The following is a 20,908-nucleotide window of genomic DNA, read 5'->3' as shown; positions in this document are numbered from 1 at the left end:
CAGCTGCCAAGGGCTGGGAGCCCACACTCTGGGCTGGAGCCCTGGCCCTGTCATCAGCACTGAGGTTGAGGGAAAGGGTGGGTAGAGCTGGGCTGGAACTCCTGCTTGCCCTTTATTGCTGGCTGACCTTGAGCAAGTCATTGGCATCTCTGAGCCCCCATCTTTGCTGTAAACAAGAACCAATTGCTCCTCCAGCTACTCACCCACCAGGGGAAGCTCCAGGCTGCCCTGTGGCCTGGCATTGACCTACCCACGGGCACCTGGGGGAGGAGCCTGGCCTGTCCGGAGTGGTTTGTATGGCAGGGGCTACACTGATGGCCCCTGTCAGTCAGAGTACAGGGATCCTGTCACCTGCTGCTAAATCATACAGACCTGCCCCTCGTGCCTGTAGACTGTGAGAGCTCAAGGAGACATTGGCGGGGTAGCTACAGGCATGTGGAGTGAGAAGCAGGTCCATCAATGTTGACTGATGAAGTCTGGGGGGCGGGGCACTGCTCAAGATCCTACGTGGCCAACTGTGGGCCAGAATCCTGGTCATGGGAGCGCCCCAACCACATCTAACCTGCCACTCCACTGGCTGAACTGACCAGAACAAGCTCTGGCCACTCTGACACTCCTTGTCGAGCTGGACGGGCAGCTGTCCTTATCCCCATTTTATAGATGGGCCAAACAGCTGCTGGTCAAAGGTCAAATAGCCAGGGGTCCTGTCTCTGGCCCTGCACAGGAAGGGTGGCCTCTGACCCAGCTCCCAGGCTCTCTGGGTGCCACAGGCCCTCCCACCTGAGACCCTTCCAGGGAAGCCTCCCCTTGCATGACCCTGGAGCAGGCCCCGTCCTCCGCTGGCGGCCAGTGCTGGCTCCAGGAGCAAGGCAAATATTTATCCCGATGGTTATCCAGATCATGGTGGCCTCCCCGCCTCCTGCATTCTTGGAATACATGTTGCCTGACCTCACCGTTCTAGGGGGTTGGGGGAGGCATCCAGACATGGGTTAGAGCCAGACTGGAGTGTCCTGGGTCTGGCAGACGCCAGTGCAGTGTGCCGGAGAAGGGGCCACACTGATGCGGCTCCTCACACCTGCTGCTCATCGCACGCGCGCGCGCACACACACACACACACACACCCTGTCCTGCTGCTCATCTCACACACACACACACACACACACACACACACACACACCGTGCCATGGAGCGAGCCCTCAGCCTGCCACACACACTGCAGTTCTCCCACTCAGCAGAGCTCCTCCTCTTCAGCCCCAGCAGCTAGCTCTCAGGGCCTCGCTCTGCCCTCAGCACCGCCCTGTTATCTGGGAGGTGTGAAGTCCAGTTTACAGATGAAGAAACTGCCCAGCAAACAGCAGAGGTCACAAAGCTGCGGCGGTGAAGCGTGCGCTGCCTCTCCCCAGACTGCTCTCTCGCCAGTGCTGCAGGACTCATCAGAACCCTGTCCACCCTTCCATACTCAAAGGACTACTTCCTCCAGGCTGCCTTCCTAGATAGCCCTCTAACCCAAGTGATTTTTACCCTTTTCTGAACTTCCAGAATATTCGATGGTGTTCCTTTCATTGTCTTTGTATAATCACAATCCAGTTCCTGGTATCTCTCCAGCTGTGAGAGATACTCCAGGCCCCATGGAGTTGAGCTCAGCAGCTTGGGTAGCCCGGAATGCTCAGGGTGGGGACTGAAGTCAGGAGTCCTTCCACCAAAGAACAATAGCTGCAGTTGGCCTCAAGGAACAGATAAGAAAGCTGCCCCAGGAAGTTGGCTGTTTGGGGTGGAGGGGCCCTCCTGGGCAGGGGATATGGGAATCATTAGGTGCCCTTGGTCCAGTAACTCTGTCTGTCTCTACTTCCTCTGAGGATACTTTGCGCTGTGCGGACAGCCTGCCCGCTGCCAAACCTGAGGACCCAGTGCGCCGGGGTCAGCCCTGCTGCATAACCCTGGGCTCCCCACCCACTTTCTCTTCTGGAATCTTTAGAAAGGCAGACCGGTGAAGTCCGGCGACCTGCTGGGGACTGCCAAAGCATAGGCCAGCCAAGTCTGCTGCTGGGTCCTCAGGGATGCCTCCAGGGGAAAGAGCTCCAGTGGATAGAAGGCTACCACTACCCGGTATTACACCCTGGGACCGGGGGGCCAGAGAGTGGGTGTTGGGGAAGGATACAGGATCCCAGAACTGTCCTCTCCACCCACCTAACATCTCTGAGACCTGATTTTCTCGAAAACAGGGGTTATAAACCAAGTTCTAGGGCACTGTTCTCACATTTGTTAATTGCATTCATCCATCCATCCATCCATCCATCCATCCATCCATCCATTTCCTTCCTTCCACAACCCAATGACAGTGTCTACTGTCTTCCAGGGAGGAAAAGGAGAGGAAAGAAACTGGGGATGGATATAAGGGAGGATGAAGGCAGGGCCAAAGGCCAACCTGTGCACTTGCCCAGCCTGTGTGCTTCTCAAGGGTGTTGGCACACTGTCTAAGACAAGGTGGGTGAGACCCCACAGAAGATGAATAATTCTAGGACAGAATGCTGGAGGGTGTGACTAGCTCAACTTGGCAGCAAAACGGGTCGGAGTCGGGTCATCATTCTCTTGGGCAGGGTCTCTCACGCTGGAGGGCACCCTCCACCCCAGGCAAAGATCCAGAGACTTGGCAAGAGAAAAGCTTGGAGCTGAAGAAAGAATTCTCGGTGGCATCAGTGAGCAGGGGACAGATGCATTCACAGGGTAGGGGCACAAGCACCCCTGGGCACATGCATGCATATCCCTGGGCTCTCTGAGGCCTTGCCCCATGCCCAGTCCTGACTTGCTCTGTTTCCAGGGCCATGACGGAGTGGCACCTGCTACAGAGACCCTATCAGGCCCACATGTCCTTGTTCACTCAGTAGGCACTGCCCAGGCCCAAGGAATGATGCCTGCCCATTCTGCTTCTCAGGTGCACACCTGTGTAAGCTTTGTCTCCCCACCCCCAAGCCACCTCAGTCCTTGGTATTGGGCTTTTGCAAAGGGGCAAATGACACCAGAGACAGGAAGGGTGCTTCCCACGCTCACAGAGCAATAAATAGTAGCACAAGGATTTGAACTCAGGCGCCAGTCAGGGACTGGCTCTCCTTTGCTGTGAATCTGTATAACATTCCCACCTAAGAAAAAGAGATGGAGCAGGAGGTTCACCTCCTTCCAGAAGCCTTCCTTGATTGCCTTTGTCAACACCTCCAAACAACCAGAAGTCTTTCACTCTGGCTTGTGGACTACTCACACTAGAGGAAGAGACAAGAGCCTCCTCTCTCCCTAAGTCATCAAATAACAATTTCTCTTCTCATCAAGTATGAGGGCATGACACAGAGTGATGGTGCATAGCATGGCTTTAGGTTCTTATACACAAGAACTGGGGCCTCAGCTCTGTCACTTACTGAGGTAAGTATAAGGCTGGGCAATAAACTTAGCTCTGTGGGCCTCAGTTTCTTCTGGTAATGGAGGTTGGACTGAGGTCAAGTCACCTGTCTCTCCAGGTCTGTTTCTTCATCTGGGGCTACAGTGGCTGGAGGATCACACCCATGTGACAGCTGACATCACACCCACGATTGGTACAAGGCTGGACAGCAACACGGGCTGTCAGTTCCAAGGGGTGGCCTGGACTCCAGGCCCTGTGCTCTCTCCACACACGGAGGTGGGCGGGATGGTTGCGAGGCTGACGATCGCGAGGCTGACGGTCGCGAGGCTGACGGGCACAGGCACTCCCAATGGCACATGCAGACTGCTTAGCACCTAGTGTTCCCAATGACCCTGAGCCTGGGCTAGGGGCCAGTCCCCTGGCGGTCAACCTCTTCAAACAGGCATCCCTCTGGGATTCTGGCCACACATGGGCCAGGCCAGTGTGCAGTCATGGCCAAGGCCCAGATTTACAAATGCTGGGAAAGGAAAGTACTGTTTTTGCTAGTGGGAAGAGGTGCATCTGATCACAACACTAATGTCACCCAGCCCTGAATGAAATCCTGGTCCTGTTGCTTGTAAGCATGGGTGGCTTTAGCCAAGTCCCTGTGCCTCCCTCTACCTCAGTTTACTTAATGGTACAATAAAGAGGAAGAAAGTCTAATTGGGGCAAGTGCGTGGGCCAGTCCCTGGCCCTGGGGTAACCAGGCCATGGGAGCTTTTCTCGTTGGTAGGAAAGCAAGCTCCCCTCCCAAAAGCTCAGTCAGCCGAGCTAGTGGGAAGGCCAGAGGTTGTAGTGTGTATTAATCCTCACACTGCACTTCGCCACCTGCCCCAAGACGCTCCACCAAGGTAGTCACCTCGGGAAGCTCAACTGTCCCCACTGGATCCTGCTTACAAAGAGGTAGGTTCCAGTCTTGCTTTTGCCTCTCACATTCCTTGGCCCAGGCAAGTACTTCCCTATCCTTGGAAGCCTCCATCACTCTGTCTGCAAGGTGGGAGGAATAATGCCTGCTTAATTCCTGGGTTACTGACGGGGCTCTAGGAGGTGGAGGTGTGGCCAGGCCCGCTGATCGGCTTCGAGGGGGTTCCCTGTTCTGTCCCAGACGCTGCCAGGCAGTCCCAGGGCCCAGCCCTGTCTGAGCCACCACACAGCCAGAGTCTGTTCCAGGGCTCCCGCCAGGGGCACTAGAAACCCCCAGGTGCTTCCCAGCCCAGGCAGTCAGGAGCAGCAGGAGGTCCCTCCTTTTCCCTTGAGTCTGGGTTTTCCCTGTATCCTCTCAGAAAGAAGGGCTCCCTCGTCCTCAGATTCTCAGGGGGAGTCCCCCCTCCCACCTGTCCATCACTTCTGGGGACTGGCAGAGGGTGTCTGCTGGGGCTGGACCCCTAAAGGGCTAAGAGGAGGGGCCGAGGCCCTCCCCAGATGGGTATCTGCCTGATGCCACAGCACCCAGCACAGAGCTTGCAGGTTGGAGCCCCCAGAATGTTTGCTGGACAAACGAATGCACAGAGATGGGAGGTATGATGTACAGATAGACAGACCAGAGAACACAGCAGCTAACACGCACAGGGCTCACCACGTCCACAGCAGGCCCAGCTCGAACACACTGTTTATATAGTTAACTCATTTAGTCTTTACAGCCAAGCTATATAGTAATAGTGGTACCCCCATTTCACAGATGAGCAAACAGAAGCTCAGGGACTGAAGTCACTTGCCTAGTGTTAGAAAGCAACAGAGCAGGATCGAGTATAGGCCCTGGGCTGCAGAGTCCACACTCCGACCCACAGCAGCACCCCTGGAGAGCAGCACCACCACACCAGCCTTCCGGGTCAGGGCTCTGTAGGCTGCAGTCCCCACAGCCTGGTACCTGGTCTGGGTAGGCTCCCTTTCAAAGCTGCCCTGGACTCCACTGCAGCAGGGGCTGAGAACCCCTGGCCAGCCCCACCCTTACTCTTCAGTGGGGGACTGTGGATCAGAGAAGGAGGGGACATGCCCAAGGTCTCCCTGCATGCCCAGTTCCTACTTCTCTGTGATGAGCTTTAAGTTCTTGGAAACAGTGCACTGTCACCCAGCCTAGCAGCCACAGGCGCAGATGTGGGGGTAGAGCCAAGGCAGACAGGCACAGGGAAGCCAGAACCGCACACAGCCAGATGACACACAGGCCCAGCGATTCCTGACTCATGGCCACCCATCCTGTGACTCCACCCACCACCAGTGTCCCCACCCTGGCTCACACCCCCACAGCCCGCAGCAGCCGCCAGAGTCACCTCCCATTGAGGGCCAGAAAGCCACAGAGGGAGGAAGAAGCAGTGGGGCCCCACCCAGGGCTGGGTGGGAAACCGAGACAACCCCGAGCTGGATCGGGGGAGGGGCGACTCCAGACACGCAGAGGAAGCGGCATCAGTGCTGACCCAATGCCCTGCCCTGCAGTGCCCACGCACTCCTGGCCTGCGCTAGCTATCCACCCTGTGGACCACCTGTCTACGGGAGAGAAACTGAGGCCAGCTGAGCCCAACCGGCACTGACGCCCCGCTGCGCTAACTTTCTTAGCCGTGTGCTTCCTCTTGAATCCGGGCCCCACACCTGGATGAGCGTGCCAGGCTTCCCTGCTGCCAGCTGCTCTCCCTGAGAATGCATCACTCCTCTGTTCAAGAACCTGCAATGGCTCTCAATGTCTATGAGGTCCAGTTCTAACTCTTCAGTCTCATATTCAAGGCCCCAGCCTGACTCTGACCTATAACCTTTCCCTACACATTTGGGTCTTGACCTCTATACCTTTGCCCACATTAACGCTGCTGCTGCCTGTACGCTCTGATCCTGCGGCCTGCCACACTGGAAGGAATTTAACACCCACCAAGGGGCCACAGGGGTCAGATCCTGTGTCCCTAGGATCTCAAGTACTCTTCACAGGTCATTCTGACACTGGCTCTGCAAGGCCCCTAGGATGGACGCAGAAGCCCATATGAGTCCCAGAGGGGTGATGTGTCCAAGGTCACTGGAGGCTAAGCTGTTGCCACCACAGGGAGGAGTTCGGGCTGCTGAGATCTATGGTCTCCCTGCCACTGATGAGCTTTCAGCTGGTCCACGAGCTCAGGGTGACGCTGTGTCTGCGCTAACCAACCACTGTCATGGCAACTCGAGTCTACTCACCTTGCTGTCCTGACTCTACCACCCACGGTCATGGCAACTCGAGTCTACTCACCTTGCTGTCCTGACTCTACCACCCACGGTCATGGCAACTCGAGTCTACTCACCTTGCTGTCCTGACTCTACCACCCACTGTCATGGCAACTCGAGTCTACTCACCTTGCTGTCCCGACTCTCCCTTCTGCCCCCTTGGTGAACAGTTGATACCCTGGGCTTTGAACCTGGCTGATAGTAAGCTGGGTGTGGGTTGGGGTTCACCCAGTTGGGGAGGTGTCATGGCAGCACAGTGTGGTGGCCAAGAGCACAGACTCTGGGGCCAGCTGCCTAGTGCAAAGCCCAGTATAACCATCTTGGGCAAGTCAGTTCACCTCTGTGTCTGTTTCCTCCTCTGGAAAGGGGGACAACAGAAGTCGTGACCTCTTGGGAGTTGCTATGATAATGACCATGAACTTCTGTAGATAAAGACTTAAAGAGTAGCACCTCCACATGGTGCTATTGAAGCGTTTGGAGCAGTAGGTATTATTATCCTGTTCCTCCCTACAACTTAGGTTCAACACCACAACTAAAGGAAAGCCCAAGACTTCAGAGCACCTACTAGGAGGGAGGAGAAGAGGTCAGGGTGGCAGGAGAGCATGCCCTCAGCGTTGACCCCTCCCAGCTTCCAGCCCATAGGCCTGCTAACCTGGCCCACAGGCCTGATCAGAACAGGGCGAGCTCCAATGTTCCACCTCCAGGAGGCTGGAGGGAGGGGCCCTTCTTGAGACAATGCCCAACTTTGTCCCTGTGTTGTCAGAGATGGGATGACCCAGAGAGGGGCTATGCCAGCATCACCCCACCCCCATGGGGACACCAGCAGCTACCCGTGTCTCTCTCCCTGCTTGGGGGGTCATTACAGACAAAGTGACCTTGGTTGGGCTGGAGATGGAAGTCTGGGCAGTGAATCCCAAACTTGGTTGTCCTTACAGAGTACAAAATTCACCCTCCCCTGCACCCTTTATCCCGTGGGATGGCTACAGCTGGGCAGAGCTTCCTCCTCTCCTTTTTCTTTCTAGAGGTGAGGTGCAGAGTGGTTGAGTGACTTGCCCACAGGGTCAGCCAGCTGGTGGTGGATCCTAGACCAAAAATCCTGGTCCCTGGCCTCCCAGGCCTAGCCCCACTATGAGGTTCCTCTTTCCAGGCCCCTAAAGGTGACTGTCTGGGAGAAGATAAGTCATCAGCACGTGGGGTGAGGAATGGGTGTGGGCACAGAGCTTCCCTTGACAAGAGGAGGTCGGAACAGGTCAGCGGCAGGGCGGCCCAGAGCTGAAGTCCAGCTTCCTCTCTCAAGAGGGCATGGTTCCTGGCAGCAGCTCCCACGGGAAATAGTAGAAGCGCCACCCTAGGGGACACGGGGCGGGACAGGGGGTGCCTGGGCAGGGTTTCCTGTTGTGGGGGCGGTGGCCACTTACTAAGGCCGAGTGACCTGTGTGACTGGGCCCTGAGGCCAGGCCAGCAGGGGGTTGCACCTCATCCCTGGCTCAGACCCAGGCCACCCGAGTCCCATCCTCCGGGCCCGCCCTGGCTTCCTGTCCCACAGGCCCCACCTAGCCCAAGAGATAGGGAGGGCCCTCTGGAGGCTTCCTCAAAAGTACTCAAGTTTTTTGGAGCAGAAGTGGGCAGGCTGCCCTGGCTTGCTTGGTGGCCTTTGACCTCTGATCTCTAGCCCCCCAGCTGTTTGTTTTCCAGCGACAGGCCTTGACAGAAGCACCCCTGGGACTTTTTCCTGGGAGCTCACAACTTCAGAAACAGCTGAGCAGGGATCAGCCCCCCACCCTCCCTAAGCACTCAAATCATGCCTCCCCCAACTCTGGACAGAGGGGTGGTATCATTTCTGAGCCACCGAAGGCACTAGGACAGGAGGAGAAGCTGGAATGGGCCACATGTCAGGTCTCAAAGGCAGACTTCCTCGTGGCCGAAGGTGAGCGGCAGTTCGGCTCAGAACCCTAGCCAGCAGCACAGCCCCCACACGAGGACAGGTGACGTGGAACCACAGGCACAGCACTCACAGGACCCCTTCGTCCCACCCTGGCTTTGTAGGCTCAGAACCCTAGCCAGCAGCACAGCCCCCACACGAGGACAGGTGACGTGGAACCACAGGCACAGCACTCACAGGACCCCTTCGTCCCACCCTGGCTTTGTAGGCCTGGACCCTCAACGTGCCGGGAGTCTGGGTGAGATGGAAGCTTGGCCCAGGGTGTTGTGGGGCCACCCATGGTCTCCAGGTGATCCTAACCCATTCTCTGTGCCTCAGGAGCTGGGAGGTTCACCTGTCCACCGAGAGAATATGAGGAAGCGGAGGGGGAGAGGTTGGAACAGAGAGGCCTCCCAGGGCACAGGCTGCAAGCGGTCACGGCAGTGCAGGTTTTTCTCCAGGCTGCTCTGCGAACAGGAGCCTCAGAAAGCAAACAGGCCGGGGAGAAGAGGACCCTTTCAGCCACTCGCTCCACCACGGACAAAAGCCTCTCGTAGCTCTGCTTTGGGGGGAGCACCAATGGAAGGAGGTTTGGGGCTCAATGCGCTGGCCTTGCCTGAGATCACCCCAAGGAGAGGGACACAGCTGGGGTCCAGGTCCCCTGTCTGTTCTATGGGCAGCTCAGGAACTTCCCCGTGGAGGCCATCACTGAAACTCACAGCAGCCCCCTGGGAAGGTGGGGCTGCCCATGCAGGACACCTGCTCGTACTATAGCACAGGCCCTCACGGCTACCTGCCCACGCAGCCTGATTCTTTGCCTGGAGGGAGCAATTCTTGCGAGGAACTCAGTCAGGGAGGCCAGAGGCCCAGGTCCATGGGCCTGAAGTGAGCAGAGTAGAAGACAAGCCAGACTGCAGCCCTGGTGGGCGGTCAGGGCACAAGTTACTAGGCAGAGTTTCTAAGAGCCATGTGCAGTACTGAGCCTCCTGACCCTGGGGGCTTAACCCTGGGGGCATGCAAGCTGAGGCCAGGGCACACAAGCCTAGATGGAATTCTTTTTTTTTTTTTTTTAAACAGAGACAGAGAGTCAGAGAGAGGGATAGATAGGGCAGACAGACAGGAACGGAGAGAGAGATGAGAAGCATCAATCATTAGTTTTTCGTAGCGACACCTTAGTTGTTCATTGATTGCTTTCTCATATGTGCCTTGACCGTGGGCCTTCAGCAGACCAAGTAACCCCTTGCTCGAGCCAGCAACCTTGGGTCCAAGCTGGTGAGCTTTGCTCAAACCAGATGACCCCACGCTCAAGCTGGCGACCTCAGGGTCTCGAACCTGGGTCCTATGCATCCCAGTCCGACGCTCTATCCACTGCGCCACCACCTGGTCAGGCCTAGGTGGCATTCTGAAACTCTAGCTAGTAGGATTATAGCCGCTTTGGGACAGAATCCACATTTAGTCACGGCTGGCAGGATGGCTGGCCTATGTCACTAGCTGAGCCACTGGCCACTTCATCTCCATCTCTTTTCTGTATAGGAGTTTCCCAGCTGTGATAGTTTTGAGCTCACGAGCCCAAAGGACCTTTCCAGGTTGAACATCCTCAAATTCAATCACAAGAGAGACTGGTCTTTCAATGCTCTGTGTGGGCCTAACGCCAGCTGTGCCCCTTATCCTGGGTACCTGGTGTGCTCAGACACCAGCCCATCTGGGGAAAACTATGCCAAAGTTTCCCAAAAATCCAGAGCAGCCTGCGGGGTCTGCTGAACCCTGACCCCCATCCCATGACTGCCCCTCTCCTGGGCCTCACCTTAGCCTAGACCCTCAGCCCACCTTGAGGTGTTGCGATGTTGCTTGATGTCGGCCTGGCAGTGAACATCTCCAGGGTGGTGTCTGTTACTGAGCACAGGCCTGGCACAGGTTTGGCCACCAGAGAACGTTAGTAAAGAAGGAGAGAGGGAAGAAGCAGGGAGGGAGGCGGACAGACACGTGGATGCAGAAGGGCTCTCAGGAGCACGATGCCCACAGGCCTCCTCCTCCAGGCCCCAGGGCACTGTGCCCTCCATAAATAAGCTACACCACACAGGCCACACAGGCACACCTGGAGAAAGGCGGAAGGAAGTTCTGCCAAGTCCCCTTAGGCTCTGCTGCCCAGATGGGCTTGAAGAAGGCCCTCAGGTGTGTTTACACTCTGTCTATACCTGCTTTAGAAGCCTGGGTCCAACTCCCTGGAGCAGGGGTCCCCAAACTTTTTACACAGGGGGCCAGTGCACTGTCCCTCAGACCGTTGGAGGGCCACCACATACAGTGCTCCTCTCACTGACCACCAATGAAAGAGGTGCCCCTTCCAGAAGTGCGGTGGGGGCCGGATAAATGGCCTCAGGGGGCCGCATGTGGCCACAGGCCATAGTTTGGGGGCGCCTGTCCTGGAGGAAGGAGACCCTGTCCCCCACTGCTCAGTCTATAAGAGACTCAGTAACACCTCTTGTCCTTAACTGTTGCCCCCTTCCGAGCTCTGGAGTTTCATCCTCCTGGAATGGCCGTGGGGTGGGACATATCTGCCTTTTATAACCAGCATCTTTGCTCTATGAAAAATGGTCCTGCCCAGCCAACGGGAAGAAAGTATGTCCCAGGTATGGAGGTTCCACAGAAGTTCTGGAAGAACTGTGTTCTGACAACACTATGCTCAGGGCCTGGCACAGAGTAGGTGTTAAATCTATTGACTTAATCAGTGGCTTGCCGGATGCATGTGGGAAGGCCTGACTTGGGCTCTCCCGCTGAGGGGCCAGGACTCAGCAACCAATCTAGGGGCATGACAGACAGTGACCGTGTCCACATGGGACCCTCTCTCTGGCCAGAGCTCTGCCTCTTTGAGCTCCTCCTGCACAGAGAAGCTCGTCCGCATGACAGACAGGGACCGTGTCCACATGGGACCCTCTCTCTGGCCAGAGCTCTGCCTCTTTGAGCTCCTCCTGCAGAGAAGCTCGTCCGCATGACAGACAGGGACCGTGTCCACATGGGACCCTCTCTCTGGCCAGAGCTCTGCCTCTTTGAGCTCCTCCTGCACAGAGAAGCTCGTCCGCATGACAGACAGGGACCGTGTCCACATGGGACCCTCTCTCTGGCCAGAGCTCTGCCTCTTTGAGCTCCTCCTGCAGAGAAGCTCGTCCGCATGACAGACAGGGACCGTGTCCACATGGGACCCTCTCTCTGGCCAGAGCTCTGCCTCTTTGAGCTCCTCCTGCAGAGAAGCTCGTCCGCATGACAGACAGGGACCGTGTCCACATGGGACCCTCTCTCTGGCCAGAGCTCTGCCTCTTTGAGCTCCTCCTGCACAGAGAAGCTCGTCCGCATGACAGACAGGGACCGTGTCCACATGGGACCCTCTCTCTGGCCAGAGCTCTGCCTCTTTGAGCTCCTCCTGCAGAGAAGCTCGTCCGCATGACAGACAGGGACCGTGTCCACATGGGACCCTCTCTCTGGCCAGAGCTCTGCCTCTTTGAGCTCCTCCTGCACAGAGAAGCTCGTCCGCATGACAGACAGGGACCGTGTCCACATGGGACCCTCTCTCTGGCCAGAGCTCTGCCTCTTTGAGCTCCTCCTGCACAGAGAAGCTCATCCTCTCTGCTTCAGGGCTGGGCGGGTTCTCGAGTCAGCACGTCTAATACCTTTTCCTGACAGACGGAGACGGGGAGGTCCAGGGAGGGCAAGGGATCAGGGCAGGGCCACTCCCAGGCCTCCTCACACCAAATCTGGAGGCCCAAGAACTTCAAGCCCCAGCTCAGGGCTGTCCTCTGTCCCTGATGACTCTTATGTCTACAACACACACCACCGTGACCCCTTCCCCTGGCTCCGTGTCCTAGCCGCTTGGCTGCAGCCAGCCTGAACTGCTTACTTAAACAAACAGGGAGAGCAGCCACATGACTGGCTAGGACACACACACACACACACACACACACGCACGCACACACACGTGCACATGCACACGCACACTGCAGGTCAGGTGTCATGTAGCCCAGCAGGGCAGAGACTGGGCCAGCTCAGGTTTCGTGTCTCTGAAGGACAAGTAACTGGCCTGCCTTTCCTCACCCCAAAGAATGCCTTCTCCAAAGACCTGTTTTCTGCTTCCTGGACGCCCAGGGACATGCTGGATAGGAATGGGGGGGGGGAGCACATGCCTCCTGGTGCTCTGTCTGGTGTTTTCCTTCCGGCCTCCCCACCCACAGGGCAGAGGCCTGCTGGGAAACTGCTACAGCCCGTGGCTCTGACCTCTGACCTCTGACAGCAAGGAGAATCCCAGAGCCCAGAGCTTGGGGGAAGGGCAGGAGAGGGGTCCAGGCTTTGTCTCCAAGTGAGATAGGGACAGGCCAGTCGTGGCCTTGTATTTGGAGTGGCCGTTATGCAGCTGGACTCCACGGCCCAGCCCTGGGTGCGTCCAGGGAATAAGAAAGGATGGGGAAGGGGGATTCCAGTCCAAGTTAGCAGGAACAGGTTTGCCTTTGGTCTGTAGTTTGGGAAAAGTCTGTGGGCCAGGGTCTTGAAAGCTCTTCTAGCTTTAGGGGAGCTAGGCCTCAGATACTTCCAGAGAATGGCAGGCCTGTCATCAGAACCCTGAGCTAGGTCTTCTCAGGGAGAGGAGGCCACATCTCCTGATAGGCAGGGCTGAGCCGTGGTTTCAGGCAGACCACTGCCACCAGCTCTGTGAGGCTTGAGCTGGCTTCCATCCTGCCCTGAACTCGGGCCTCACTCCCAGGACTCCAGCAGCACAGCCATCCACAGCAGAGGCAGCTCGGGCCACAAAGACAGGGGCATGGCCTCTCCTAAGCCCTTCTTCCATGTGATCTCATTACATTCTCACCACACTCCTACGAGGTGGCAATATTGTCACCCCACTTCACAGATGAGGGATCAGCAACCCTAAGGTCCCACAGTGAGTAAGGGGTGGATCAGGATCTGCACCCAGGGAGCCCACCTCTAGCGTCCATGTTCTTAACCAGTTCCCAGCACACAGCGGCAGCTCCCAGGTAGGGCTGGGACCATGCTCAGCAGAGCTCCTGAGCAGGGTCCCGAGGATCAGGCCCTGACGCACACCCAGCCAGCCCCCTTCTCACTCTGCGTCCATCCCATGCACACAGAGCAACCTCTGCACGTGGCTTCTGTGAAGGGCTCTAGGGTGGAAGAGGAAGAAGTAGAGAAATAAGGGAGGAGAAAATGTGGGGAAGGGGAGGCTATGGGGTACAAAAAAGGGCAGAGAGAGAAAGAGAGAGCTGGAGAGGTGGAGAGACAGAGAAAACAGAGAAGAGCCAGAGAGAAAGAGAGGAGTGATGGAGAGATAGAAGAAAGATTGGAGAGAAGACACTGGGAAAGAAGGTAGGAAGGAGGGAGAGAGGAGAGGAGGAAGAGAAAAAACAAAGCCAAGAGACCAGAGAAAAACAGAAGGGGGAGAAGGGGCAGCTGAGCAAGAGGAGGAAGGAAGGAAGGAAGGAAGGAAGGAAGGAAGGAAGGAAGGAAGGAAGGAAGGAAGGAAGGAAGGAAGGAAGGAAGGGAGGGGGAGGGAGAGGGGAGGGAGGGGGAGGAAGGAGGGGGAGGGAGGGAGGAGGAGGGAGAGGGAAGGGAGAGGGGAGGGAGAGAGGAGGGAGGAGGGAGGAGGGAGGGGGAGGGAGAGGGGAGGGAGGGAGGAAGGAAGGGGGGAGGGAGAGGGGAGGGAGGGAGGAAGGAAGGGGGGAGGGAGAGGGGAGGGAGGGAGGAAGGGAGGGAGGGAGGGAGGGAGGGGGAAGGGGGAGGGAGAGGGGAGGGAGGAAGGGAAGGAAAATGGGAGGGGGAGGGAGGGAGGAAGGGAGGAAAGAGGGAAGGAAGGAAGGATGGGAGGAAGGAAGGGGGGAGGGAGGGAGGGAGGAAGGGAGGGAGGAGGAAAGATAGGAGGGAGGGAGGGAGGGAGGAGGAAGTGATCCACAGGGAAGGGACAGGGGATGAAGGCTGCAGGAGTGAAGGAGGGACAGCAGGTGGTGGGGGTCCAGGGAGGGAAAGGGCTTGGAAAACCAAGCGACAGAGAGAAAGTACACCCGCCCACAGCACATTAAATACCTAACAGGAGATGACAAATCAAATGGGAATTACTGCGGTAAAAACATAATTAGAAACTTGATTGAAGTTAAACAGAATTTACATAACACTGCAAATTAACTTTACATGGAAACTATTCACTGGGAAGGCAATGAAAAGGCATTTCATTAGTAATCTATATTTAAACAATAGGCACAATGGAGCCTCCTGATGAGGAGTTCCAGTGCCTTCGACCTGAGTGACAAAGGTCAGGGGAGAAGGGAAGACAGTGGGTGCTCCAAGAGGAAGTGGGCAGGGTCCAGGGCCAGACCCCTGTGCCTGCTAATGGGGGCAGACACAGTAAGCCACATCAGATTCTGGTATAGATGCTGCCCTTGATTGCTGTGTAGCCATGGCTAAGTGTCTTAGCTTCTCTGGCCCTCTGCTTCCTCGTTAGAGAGGTGGTTTATAGGCAGTTGTCTGCAAGTCTGGATACCCGAGAAGAGCCAGGGAGATGGTAGAGGGTGTGGTGAAGAGTGCTTGGGATTCAGAGGGACCCAGTTCACAGCTCTGCCCCACCACTTATTGGCTGTGGCATTGCACCAGCTTCTTCCTCTCTGGCCCTAATTTACCCATCTGTTCAATGGGGATAAGTCCACTCCCACCCAACGTCTCCCAGGCAGTGGAAGGATCTGGGGAGACTGGGTGGGGACAGGCTTAGAGAAAAGTGAGTCTAGGATAGAGCCCAGGATTACTTGTCCCATCCGCCTGGCACACTAATTAGATTACCATGGCAGCCTGCCATGGAGCCAGGCACCATCAGAATGGCTTCCCATGGCTCCCCCAGTTCCTGAAGCAGAGTCAGAGGTGTGTAACCTTGAAGGACTGAGGGAGGGGGTGTCACCAAGTCCTGCTGGGTTCCATCCTTTCCTCAGGGTGGAGAAATTTCCCAAGCCTTTGCCACATTTCAGTTACAACAGGCTGAGCTCAGGGCAGGCGGGCTGGACTGTACCCCTGCAAACCCCCAATGGTCCTCACGGTCTTCTTCTACCTCCCATCCCCCCTGGAACACCATGTTGAGAACAGGCTCATCCTCAAGGCTCATTCAGGGACAGGGGCTCCTCTCTGCAGCCTCCCCTGACCGAGTCGTGCCCACTCTCTCCACTGAGAGCTGAGGGCCAAGTGCAAAACCCTACAGACACACAGGGTGGACGCCTTCTCCTCCCTCCACACACATGCAACTTGCCCACCAAAGGCAGTGAGCTCGGCTGCTCTAAGTGGTGAGTGGGAGCAGGCGGCTCTGACACACACTCACAGAGCAGGAAGTTTCTACAGTGTAAAATAAAGGATCAGGCAGTGCTTAAGAGATTCGGTAGGAAGGTGTTGGATGCCCTTCCCCTGCAGGCAGCTAAACCGGTGAGCCCAGTGTTTTCAGATAAGCACTCCGGGCAAAGGGGAGGTCTCAGGGACCCAAGAGCCGCACAGGGGAGGTGGGAGGTCAGGGGAGGTAGGAGAAACTTCTTAAAAAAATCTGCAGAGTAGGCAGACATCAAGGCAAGAGGTTCAGGGTGACAAGGAGAGTCCTGGTCATGGGCAGACCACAGTCTAGCCAGACTCCCATGGGCCCCGGACACTGTGTGCCCAGGTGTGGAGGAGGAAGCTATCTAGGAACCCTCTCCACCACCTCTCTTCACACATGGCTCATTTACTAAGGCCTCTGAGCCTTTGTCAATGCTGTTCCCTCTGCCTGATGTGTCCTTTCCCTTCTTTGCCAGCAAAATCTCCCTCATCCATGAAAAGCCTGCTGTCTCGGTTCTCCTCCTTCCTCCCTGGCTGCTCCGCTCCCATCTGCTTTACAGCTTACTGCCCCCACCCCATCCTCCCTCCCTGAGGAGCCGGATGCCCAGTGACTCAGCCTCGGGCTGTGAGCAGCTCTAGCTCCACTCCCTCCTGAGATGACCTCATGGCTTGCAACACTGTCTATACATGACAGCTACCACATATATATCTCCAATGGGGACACACTCTGCCTTCCAGACTCATCCATCCAGCTGCTGCCTACTCAACCTTTCCACTCAGAAGTCTCAAAGCCATCTCAAACTTAACTTGTCTAAACACAGCTCCTTGGCTTCCTTCAGCCCTTCCCTGCGGCCATGGCTCTTGTCTCAAAGCCAGAAGCCTTCCTCGACTCTCACCCTCATCACCCATCCCCTACCTCTACTCTACCTGTATGCTCATCTGCAAGGTCTTTAAAGCATATTCAGACTTCAATGGCTTCTCGTCTCTTCCCCTACAACCCCTAGTCTAAGCCACCGCCACCCCTACCTAAATGTGGCCCAGAGATTCCCAGCTGTCTCTGGGCTCCACTCCTGCCCGTCTGCATGAGGGGTCCCCCAGGATCTCTCTGCCTCCTCCTTCTCACTTCACTCCAGCCACATGACTTCTCTGCTACTTCCTTAAACACGCCAAGTGCACCCCGCCCACTCCCTCTTTGCATCAGGTCACTATTCAAATGCCACCTTGTCAGAGGCCTTCCTTGGGGTTAATACATCCCATAGACTGTATTAACTTTAACTTGGCTAATTTCCCTTTTTAAAATTTAGCATCACCTGACATATTATATCCTTTGGGGCATTTATTGTTCATGTTTCCTCATGAGAATGTAAGCATCAGGAGGAAAAGGAATTTTGTCAGTTTTATTACCTGCTGTGTCTCCAAAACATCAAGCAGTTCCCAGCACAGAGACTCTCCCAGTTAACACTTGGGGCATGAATAAATGAACAATGCCACTTCCCCTGGGAAGCCCTCCCTGAATGCCTGACTGCAGAGCTAGTACATGACTCCTCCTCTGTGCCGGCACAGGCACTACACAAGCCTTGAGCTCTGAATTTATGAAGCTGGGTCTGGCTCTGGGATCCTGTGTCTCCTCCACCGCAGATTGTAACTTTTCAGGGCAAGGCTGGATCTGATCCACCTTCAAAACCCAGCCCTTAGTACAGGCCTGGCCTGGTGTAAGAGCAGCGAGTGTCTGATGTGTGCATTAACAAATAAATGGAGGGCTAGGAGAATGGGTGGATGGTAAATGAGCCGATGGATGGATGAATGAGTAAACAGAAGGATGGCTGGATGGGAGGATGGACAGATGGCTAGGTGGATAGGTGAGTGGGTAAATGATGGGTGGATGGACAGGCCCACCACAGGCACACAGTAAAGACTGCTGGCTGCTTGGGATCACTAGCTGGCTTCTCTTGGAGGGATGGGCCAGACTAGTACAGTGTAGAGAAAGTGTGGAAGATGATATGGCAAGAAGGATACAGCCAAGCTCTGGTATGGCCCGAGCCTGCTGCGGACCCCTGGCAAGCCCAGTACCTTCCCTGTGCCTTCCCTGTGCCTTGGTCTCTTGGTTTAAAAACATAGGTAATAATTCTTACGCAGAGCTGCCAGGGAAGTCACTTTGGAGTTTCCAATACTCCTGTCACAGCCACATCCCCAGCAAGACACCCTTCCAGCCAAGCCCGCCTTAGAAAACCTTCTCCTTCTGTGCCCTGACTGGCATCGCTGACCTTCTGGCCTTAGCGCTATATGCTCAAGGGTGAGGACCCCTGGCTATGACCCCAGGGTTCAACCTGGGCCAAGCTACTAAGATGGCTTAACTCCAAATAACAATCAGGCCAAACCGATTCACAGAATCTTAGAGAACTGGGGGACCCATTTTCGAGATGGACAAACTAAAGCCCAAAAGCATTTCATGCGGGACATACACAAGGCGGGGCCGAGAGGCCCTGGCGCCAGGGTCAGGAGGGCGGGAAGAAAAGACCGACCTCCCCCCCCCCCCCCGGGGCAGATCTCAGTGGAGGCGGCAGTGTGGCCTGGACATCAGGGCACCGGGGCTCTGGTGTTACCTTTCTGGGTCTGGCAGTGAAGTGACGGACCGCGGCTCCTCTCACACCCCGCACAGCATTGGTCTGGTGCCAACAGCTTTCTCCTCGTTCTGGGCACACAGGGAGAGAGGTGGACACGTGTGAGAGGCCGGGGATGCAGACAGCAGTTGACTGCCTTCCGCCTCTGTCCCCCACCACTGGGCTAATCTTGGTGGCCTCTTGGGCCACTTAAGCACTCCCCAGGACACCTTATTTATCAGAGCTGCTATCTCCCCAGACTGCAGCACGCCAACAAGCAAGCCAAAGCCTCCTAGTAGCAGTCTTAAATTTTTAAAAAATATATCTAAGTTTTGTTTCTTCTGGGGCTTAGGGGCTTTGTGTTGTCCTTTTCTTCTTGGTAAGAAAAGCAGAAAGCCATGGCCTTCCTGTGCGGGCCCCAGGCAAGGGGACAGGGAGAAGCTGTGGGGGTATTTTTAGCCAGGCCTAAGAGTCCCGGCAGTGTTCTCTCTGGGCCGTGCCTGCTCCTGGGAATTATCTCACACGGCTGGCAGCCACTTCCAAAGCCACTCTTTGACCCCTGCCTGAGTTCTTTCCTCAATATGAATTGCTCACCAGACCTGTGACCAATACTTGGAGCCATTTTAAGTGTGCGCACCTCCTTGGCAAAGCAGCCTCTGTTCCCCCCGCACCCTCTCCTGTGTGCAGGGCCAGGCATTTTGCTTACAACTGACGGGGGAGGCCCAGAGATGGGGGAGGCCTAGAGCAGAGTTCAAAAGAAAAGAGCCCTGATCATCAATTACTTTGTGTTCTCCAAACTTCAGGCCTTCTCCCATGCCCTTCATGATGCTTGGTCATAGTTGAGTCCTATATGTATGATGACTTAATATTTACCTTTATGTCAACTCATTTTTTTTTTAGCTCCCGTTAATCTGGTCTTGTCTGAAGTAATTATATCCGTGAAATAATTGGTTAGATATGCTAGTTAGATATTTCTAATATACCGTAATATATATTTAACTAAGGGAACAAAAATACATATTCCTACTACTCAGCCATAAGAAATGATGACATCGGATCATTTACAGCAAAATGGTGGGATCTTGAAAACATTATACGGAGTGAAATAAGTAAATCAGAAAAACCAAGAACTGCATTATTCCATACGTAGGTGGGACATAAAAACGAGACTAAGAGACATTGACAAGAGTGTGGTGGTTACAGGGTGCGGGGGGAGGGAGAGAGGAAGGGGGAGGGGGAGGGGCACAAAGAAAACAAGATAGAAGGTGACAGAGGACAATATGACTTGGGTGATGGGTATGCAACGTAATTGAACGACAAGATAACCTGGACATGTTATCTTTGAATATATGTATCCTGATTTATTGATGTCGCCCCATTAAAAAAATAAAATTATTAAAAAAATACATATTCCTTTGGGTCCTGAGTCTAGAATCTTTTCACAGGTTATCAGAGTTACAAAGGCCAAGCTTCGGCAAACTCACTGTTGTTTATCAACCCTCTTCTGGTACAAAAGGAGAAAGAGAGTCACGAGGAGGGATGGTTAGTTGGCAGGATCCAAGAATTAGTTAGTATAAGGCCACAGGAGGGAAGGGGGGCAGAGCCACGAAGTACTGGACGTTTTTTATGCTGTCCTTTCTTGCCATTGGGTGAGACCATTCTTTTCCCTGACAATAGCAATGTGAACTTTGCTGTGAGAATCGAGGCAAATGGGCACAAGGCTTGTGAGGAATTTGTCCCCAGATAGGGTATCCCAGCATAGGGCTACAGGCATGCAGAGGCCCAGGGTCCAAGACGGTGTCTTCGGCCAGTAGTCCCTGAGACCTCAGGCTTCCCCAGGCTGGAGTCGGTCAGCAGGGACCAGAAGTAGAACTTCTCTCTGGTTAGATTTGGGAGCACAGAATGCACCCTTGGGCTCCACAATCTGAGCCCTTGGTCCTCAGCTCCTGCAGGCTCTTGGGGTAGCCTCTGGTTCTCCAGGGGTCTGGGTCTCCCTGGGTACTCCTTGAGGGGGTAGACAGACCCTGGTGAACCCAGAGGATGCACCTCGAAAGTCTCAGGCCTCCCTGACGTCTCTGACCTCTCCACCTCTGCCCACAGGTTGGAGACCCTGGCTGGGCCCCTGGCCGCTTACCAAGCTGCTTGCCCCTCCCGCAGAAAACAGGATGTAGGTATCAGGAGGTGAAGGAGAGTGTGGGGTCGGGGTGGGGAGTGGCCTCGGGATGAGACTTCCTGAAACCAGATCGGTTTACCACAGTCAGTTGGGCCCAGGACTGCACAGCTGTGAGTTATAAATGTCCCTGTCAGAGCCTGGGACAAGAGGCCCCGCTGCCAGTGGAGGCGCCAGGGCCCAGAGCGCCCAGTCCTCCGGGGCCTGCCCGAGCCAAGGGCCCACCCTCCAGGCCCTCCCCAAGTGCCCAATCCTCAGAACCTCTGGGCTCTCGTAAG

General features: G+C 55.6%; 1 protein-coding gene across 9 annotated transcripts in view; it reads right to left on the bottom strand.

Moving 5' to 3' along the window:
* ZMIZ1 (zinc finger MIZ-type containing 1) overlaps positions 1 to 20,908 on the bottom strand; it is a 244,863-nt gene that overhangs the window by 154,494 nt on the left and 69,461 nt on the right. For 7 of the 9 annotated variants that reach the window (XM_066243553.1, XM_066243544.1, XM_066243545.1 and 4 more), the window contains one exon: positions 18,464 to 18,552. The exons of the other annotated variants lie outside the window; for them this stretch is intronic. The gene's annotated coding sequence lies outside the window, so the exon portion shown is untranslated. The remainder of the gene's footprint in view (positions 1 to 18,463; positions 18,553 to 20,908) is intronic. 9 annotated transcript variants of the gene reach the window in all.

The sequence above is a fragment of the Saccopteryx bilineata genome, chromosome 9, assembly GCF_036850765.1.
Source record: "Saccopteryx bilineata isolate mSacBil1 chromosome 9, mSacBil1_pri_phased_curated, whole genome shotgun sequence".
NCBI lineage: Eukaryota > Metazoa > Chordata > Mammalia > Chiroptera > Emballonuridae > Saccopteryx > Saccopteryx bilineata.
Note: the sequence above shows the minus strand (reverse complement) of the source record. Positions and strands in the feature narration are given on the sequence as shown.